Here is a 6,279-nt window from a genome sequence, read left to right on the forward strand (position 1 = left end):
CCAGTGAGGAAAGAGGTTCCCTGAGCTTCCACGACATCCCAGAATCCATTTAGCCCATGATGCATCATTCCGCTCAGAACGCGTGGGCGGTCACTGCCCTAAAGTGGCCTGCAGAGCCCACTTAAAAGCCATGAGAATCAACTAATTTTGCTGTAGTGAAATCTCATTTTGACCTTCCAATACTATGCTCCAGCTTATATTTTTTAAGACATCAGACATGGCACTTAGCATCTTGGATTTTTTTCCCTACAAATCATACTATGCAAGCTGAAGGATATTCCAAATGATAGGCTAAGCACTGAACGCAACTGCAAAAGAATTTCTCACACAGATAGATAACTGATTGTGTATGTGTGTGCGCGTGCACGTGTGTGTATGTGTGCATGTGTGTTGGGGGAAGGGAAAGGGAGAGGCTTCCTTGAAATAGGTCCAAGTCCCAAACAGGAATCTATTTTGAAAAGAATAAGACTTATTTGGATCCATATACTTTTTAGTGTATTTAAAAAAAATCACCTAATTTTACCATATTTAGATTTCGATAGATTTAATAAAGGCCTTTGAAATCACTGGAAAAAGGACAAAGAGGAAATGGAAAATACTCTGAGTCCATGGCATGTTATCAACCAAAATATTAAAGCTGTGTGTTGCTAAGCTTTCAGACTGCTCTCTTGCTTTTGGAAAGGGATGGATTTTCCTCCTGGCTGCAGAGTTTTTACAGTATTATCGAGGCTGGCTCGGAGTGTGGTAAGAACTCTGCCGTCTGCACAAAAAAGCATTAGTAGCAAGGAGGAAGGGAGGCGGTTGATTTGCGGGGAATTTCCTAGAGAGAAAATCACGCTCCTGGGTCTTTTTTTCCTCTGAAGTTTTCTGTGGGGCCCTGAAGTGGGGGGCTTTAGGAAGGAGGGGTAGAGCTGGGCAGAGAGAGACGTCAGGCCAGGGAGAGGGGTCTGGGAAGAGCAGCCTCTGCTACGCCTCCCCATCCCCGGCCCCCTCGCCGCACACAGACACACGCACATTAGTGGTCGGTTTAGCTGCAGCCTTCACAGCACATTTGCTGGGATTCAATCGATCGCTCCAAGCAAGAGATAGCGTCAGCAAGCGTGCGGTGCGGGGGCTTCCGCTCTCACACATCATCAAGCCCCATCTTGAAATGGTTTGAATTAACGACACTTATTCAGACAGACAAAGTAGGTAAATGGAAATATTGGACAAGGCTTTTCACCTACTTTGCTCAACATTTCCCGTTACCTTGAGTGCTGGAAACTCTCCACGCTCCTGCTCAACCTGAAAGCGAGCCGCATGAGCTCACGCCCCACACTGCCTGAGCTGGGACGTGCGTTTGCTCATGTTGAAGGGTTACAGGAAAGGAGGGCCACTCTGTCGGGGTCCGGTATGGGGAACGTGCCTGGGGACGTGAGTCCCTGTCTTCCAGCATCAGGGCTACCCACTACGGGGGTGCCATTCATCTCGTAGGTTTTTATAATGATTGCGACAATTTTCTGGCAGTTGGCAGTAAAGTATCTTGAGCAAGGGCACCTTTGACGAATTCACACAAAGTGGCCTTTGAGGCCGGTGGCAGGGCTGCCAAGCATCACCAAATGAACAAAGCAAGGACTCTGAAGTCAGAGCCCAGTTCCAATTCTCGCTTTGCCATTTCCTGCCTGTGTGACTTTGGGCAAAAGCCACTTAAACATTCTGAGCTTTGGTTTCATCACCCGTTATCACTGATTTTACGTGAGGCTGAAATGAGATGAGCTGGGAAAATGCTTCTCTCAGTAAGAACTGCTTGAGTTCATAATCATTAGGGCTTGCCCTAGGGTTCCACTCCCTACTTCCTTACCAGGCGACCTGGAATCACAGATCATGGGACCTCCAGAGATGCCAAAGCACCGAAGCCTAAACTTGACCTGGCTTGATTCGGACAGCCCGCAAAGCCATCCTTCAGCCCAGGCATGTGTTCCCGGGGAGGCAGCCGGCTTCCTTTCCCTGACGAATGTTCAGAGCTCTCCCATGCCACCCTGCTCTGCACAGGTGAGAAGCAGCAGGGGCCCAGTCTTAGCGAAAACCAAGCGGGATGGAGGGTCTTCAACTTTAGAACAAGGGTGACAGCCCCGTGGCGGGTGGGGATGGGGGGGTGTGAAGGGAGGCGAAAGCCTGCAGATGCGTTGGTGACTCTCGCTTTGTCTGCTCCTAGGACTTGCTCTGAGTTTCTGTTTGGCCCCCTCTGGCTTTCCTGTGTACATGGGGAAGCAGGGTAGAACATGATCTGGAGTCAGACTATGTGGATCCCAATCCAGGCTTTGTGTACGTACTGGCTGTGTGGCCTTGGTTAGGTTACTTAACCACTCTGTGCTTCGGCTTCCACATCCGTTAAATCAGGGTAGTAATAAAGTTCCCACCTCACAGAATAGTTGTAATGATTACATGGAAGTACTTAGCTTAGTCAGTATTCAATACGTGGTAACATCTTTTGTTTGCCATTTATCTATGACATCATGTCACCTTCATAGATTTTTAATTTACGCGCTTTTAAAATGCAGTCCACAGACTTTACCTGCAAATTGATATTTTATGATATCAACGGATCACCGATCTGGTTCCAGCACCCAGCGCTGGGACAGTGACTCAGGCGATCTGCGAGGCCTGGGCTCCTCTCTGTTCCCGTCGTCAGTAGAACCTTTGGCTGACTTTCCTGAGGCTAAGCTACAAAATTCCTTTTACGGGTTGGAGAATTTTTATTCCGAAGGTATTATTTTCACTTTTTTCCAAAGAGGGTTTGCTCTTCTCTAATCGGACACTCCGAGTTCCCTTTCAGATTACGTCGATAGCGTACGTGTTAATTCTAAGGGGGAAAGTACGTGATGAGTTCTGCGTGTGTCGGTAGAGGTTTTCAAAGGCAAATATTTGATCAAAATATGTGGTTGTTTATTTGTGTATCTCTCTATATTAGAAACCTTAACTTGAACTGAACTGTTTAATGTGCTTAATCCGAGGCAGATGGATAGTCAGTGAATTATTTCTGCATACCACTTCTGTGGCCGTCCAGAGCTTCCTTTCATATTGGTTCCATTCTGGCTGGCCACTCAAGGCTTCGCCAGAATAAGCTGGTGCCAGCCTCCACTTCCAGTGACACATGTGTTTATTCCCTTGAAATACAGCACAATTGCAGATTTCTTCAGCCCTGAGAGCCACTTCTGTAGCTAATCAGACCAGATAGGGTGCTGGGAGAAACCCCTGGATGCAGCATTGCATCCTGATAGATATTCATACAGGCCAGACCCTTCGCAAAGTGAACAATTGCCCAGATAATTATTTCCTGCTGTGGACTCCCCCTTTTTTTAATGCTTTGTTGGTTAAATCCTATTTTCCTTCCTACTTTCCTGTTGACTGCAGCTAAATTGAATTTGTTGCAACTCATCTCACACTAGGTCAGCAAAACCCTTCACTCTGTTGGGGGTGGGGAGTGGGGGAAGGGCTTAACCCTTTGGATGCTGCCTTTCCCGTCAGCCCAGGACCCAACATCTGCTTATCTCCTATTCCTACAGCAGAGCAAGAGGAGAGGAAGGGCTTCTCTGATTTGGGGGGAAATGAGGAATGAGATAGAAATGGAAAATGTTATATTAGGATCGTGACCATCTTTGGTAAAGAAAGTTCCTGTCACTTCGTATTGCCATTCAGAATACAGAATCATGACAAGGCAGATAAGACAGTGTGCACAGCTTAGTAAGTATAAGGACGGAGGGCATTTTTGACTAAAAGCCTTTTCTAGAAACATGTCATAAATTTGAAGTGAAGGGCAGGTTGTTAAACAAAATGAAGGAAAATTGGGGTTATTGCCCCTGGGTTACGAGATTAATAGAGGGGTCTGAATTCAAAAGGGGGAAAAGTGACTTTAATTCACATCACATCTTAGAGTGATCTGTGGAGGGAGTACCCCGTCTCAATGATGGTTTTTTGCCATTTGAGGACTAAGAGGTACTGTGCCGTGAGATCAGATAGCTCGGTCTGCTGAGAGGTGAGAGATCCTGAGGAAAGAGAACCAGCTGTGAGAAATATTCTGGCCAATATCAGCAAGTGGGATTTTGTCAGCCCGCTGCGGCTCCTGTCATCCTTTGTGTGAAAACTGTCCCCATCCGGTGAGAGTTTGTAGAACTTGCTAGAAGCAGAGATGGTGTCAGAAGTTGCATTTGGCTGTCTGTCTGGAAATGTAGCTTATGTTCCTGCAGGTGGACTGTCTGGGTCAAAGCATTTCCTGTTAGATGGAGAGTCTCAAGTTTCCCTCCTCAGATATTGTATGAAATTTTACTTCCTCCTGGAATATAGGAGGCTACCTGCTCCCCACCCCCAGCCCACCCCACCCCACAAAGAACATAGAAGCAAACTTTTATATTTTGCCAGTACATGTTTAAATAACGGTATTTCAGTTGTGTTTTAATGTGCATTTCTCTTATGAGTGAGGGAATAAGAGCCATATGTAATGTTTTTCCTGAACTGCATGATTATATCCTTTGGTAACTTTTCTATTGATTTGCTGGTCTTTTTTGTATGTATTTACAAAAGCTTTAAAAAAAAATCTCACAAATATATAAGAATATTGGTCCTTGACTTACTACATAAGTTGCAAATCTTTTCCCAATTTGTTGTCAAACTTTTTACTTTGCTTATAGTTATTTTTTGCTATGCAAGGATTTTTAATTTTATTTTACTTTTTTTGTAGCAGAATTTATCAATTCTTTTGGATGGTTTCTGGACCTTAAGTCATAGTTGGAAAAGCTTTCATATTTTACTCTGCAGTTAAATAAAAGAATTTTTAAAATTTTTCTACAAAAATATGAAATGATAAATTAAGAGAAAAGAATAGAAGAAAAAAGTAGAATCATAAAAGACTGTTTTGTTCAACTGTATGCATTTAAACTGTATATATTCTGACACTTGGATGAAATAAACAGTTTTCCAGGAAAATATAATTTTCTAAAACTGACCCCAGAAGAGAAAGAAAATGCAAAACAGTTTCCACCAAACACACAGAGAAAGTTGTCAAAGACTGATCCCCCACAAAAGCACCTTTAAATACAAAGCATCTTTCAATAAAAAAAAATAACTCCATAGCAGAGAAAAAGCGTAGCGCATAGGAAAAGAAGGAAAACTTCCAATTTTGTTTAACGAAATGCGTTATGTTGCTACCAAAACCCGAAATGGACTGCGAAAAAGTTAAAGAGTAATCTGTCATGTAAATACTTATTCTAAAATCTTAAACTAAATATTAACAGCATATTAAAATAATAATGTATCCTATCTAACTAGGTATTCTAGGAATGCCAGTGTAGTTCAACACTGAGAAATCTAGAAATCCATTCGTTATATTAATCTAAGAAAAATTGTTTATAAAAATTGTTTTTACAGATGCTGAAAAAATCATTTGACATAATCCCATATACCTTTTTTTGATAAAATGCTCAATAAATTGATAATGGTCTGATACTTTATTTATGTGTATCTCAAGCCCAAAAGCCAGTACCATACTTATTGCTAAGAGCATTCCCACCAAAGTCAGGAATTTTATATAGAAACCACTATTATTTATCATTGTGCTAGAGTACAAACTGATAGAATCAGACAAGAAAAAATTATAGCTACAAAAATTAGGAGGAGGAAATATAACTGGCATTATTGGCAGAAGATATTAGCATAAATCTGTAGAACCCAAGAGCATCACCTGAAACACAGTTGAAATGAGCAAATTCAGTAATATCAGGGTATAAAAGTTAATACAGAGAAATAAACAGCTTACGCATAAAATAATAATCAGTTACAAAGTATAAGGAAAAAATATCCCATGTTTAATAGCAACAAGAGAGAGAAATACATAGGAATAAACTTCATAAGGATAACAAAACCTATATGAAGAAAACTTTAAAATCACTTCTGAAGAGCATGCATAAAATGTGAACACATGTGTGGTACACACACACACACACACACACACACACACACTTGAACAAATGGGAGACACTCCAAATCTTGGAAGAAAATACCATAAAGATGTCAAATTTCACTTATTTTAAATTTAACATGATCGCAACAACAACAGAAAAACCCACAGGACTTTAAAAAATAGTTGATATAATTCTAAATCAAGAAGAACAGGAAAATTCTGGAAGGAATAGAGCAATAGAGGAGGTTGTCCTCTCAGATATTAAATTAGCAACAGTGTGGTACTGATGCCTGAATAAACAGAGAGATCACTAGAACAGACCGAAAAGTCCAAAAATAAGCCTC

General features: G+C 41.8%; 1 long non-coding RNA gene across 1 annotated transcript in view; it reads left to right on the forward strand.

Annotated features, from left to right (window-relative positions):
- LOC105293666 overlaps positions 1-6,279 on the forward strand; it is a 60,356-nt gene that overhangs the window by 47,699 nt on the left and 6,378 nt on the right. Inside the window, exon 6 of the long non-coding RNA XR_896003.2 lies at positions 1,844-2,031. This is a non-coding gene — a long non-coding RNA (uncharacterized LOC105293666). The remainder of the gene's footprint in view (positions 1-1,843; positions 2,032-6,279) is intronic.

Source organism: Pteropus vampyrus, unplaced genomic scaffold (assembly GCF_000151845.1).
Source record: "Pteropus vampyrus isolate Shadow unplaced genomic scaffold, Pvam_2.0 Scaffold75, whole genome shotgun sequence".
In the NCBI taxonomy this organism is placed as follows: Eukaryota; Metazoa; Chordata; class Mammalia; order Chiroptera; family Pteropodidae; genus Pteropus; species Pteropus vampyrus.